Source organism: Trachymyrmex septentrionalis, unplaced genomic scaffold (genome assembly GCF_001594115.1).
Source record: "Trachymyrmex septentrionalis isolate Tsep2-gDNA-1 unplaced genomic scaffold, Tsep1.0 scaffold112, whole genome shotgun sequence".
Classification (NCBI taxonomy): Eukaryota; Metazoa; Arthropoda; class Insecta; order Hymenoptera; family Formicidae; genus Trachymyrmex; species Trachymyrmex septentrionalis.
Genome location: NW_017304248.1, coordinates 1,126,777 through 1,127,622, shown reverse-complemented (window position 1 = coordinate 1,127,622; position 846 = coordinate 1,126,777).

The following is an 846-nucleotide window of genomic DNA, read 5'->3' as shown; positions in this document are numbered from 1 at the left end:
AGTCCAATAAAATCTGATGAAGTCTGATGGATTCCGATGAAGTCCGATGAATTCTGATAAAACTCAAAGTCTAGCGAAGTCCGATAAATTCATGAATTCCTCGATGTTCAATAAAGTCCAGCAAAGCCCGTCAAAGTCCGTGATAGTTCGTGAAGTCCGGTAAAGTTGAAGCTTAAAGTCCAAGTATATATCTATTTTCTGAGGTTACTCCTTCGATATAAATTCATATAATTATCTAAACACCTAAGATCTAGTTTAATCATTAAAGACTTTATTCCCTACTTGTTGCGTAATATATCACATTTACCGGTCTTAAGAAATTCTTTAACAAAAAATTATTTTACCTCTAGAAAATATAAAAATTGTTTTCTAAATATTTTCTGTCGATTATTTGTGCAATAATCATATTAAAGTTATCATAGCTGTGATCATAAATTAATTGTTAAGACGTTAAATTATCATCAATTAGGGCTACAGTTTTTATTTAATTTCCAATGCTCATCATTATTTTTTTAAACATTTGATGAACAACACCTCAACAGGATACGATATTATATGTATGTTGTATAATCATGTCGAATATACTAACGATATTAAAAAATGTCCTAATAAAGATTCTCAAGTTTTATAGTGTCAAGATATAGAATGTAGCAATTAAATTTTGTTATATATACTGAAAATGTACTAAAATTATATTTGACATACTTAAAATATCTCTAAATATCATTAATGTACATCTTGTATATAAAAATATGTATTCACATCATATATTCTCAAAACACATCCAGAACGTAGAAATTGAACAGTAAGCTGATTATCATATATATATATATATATATATATATA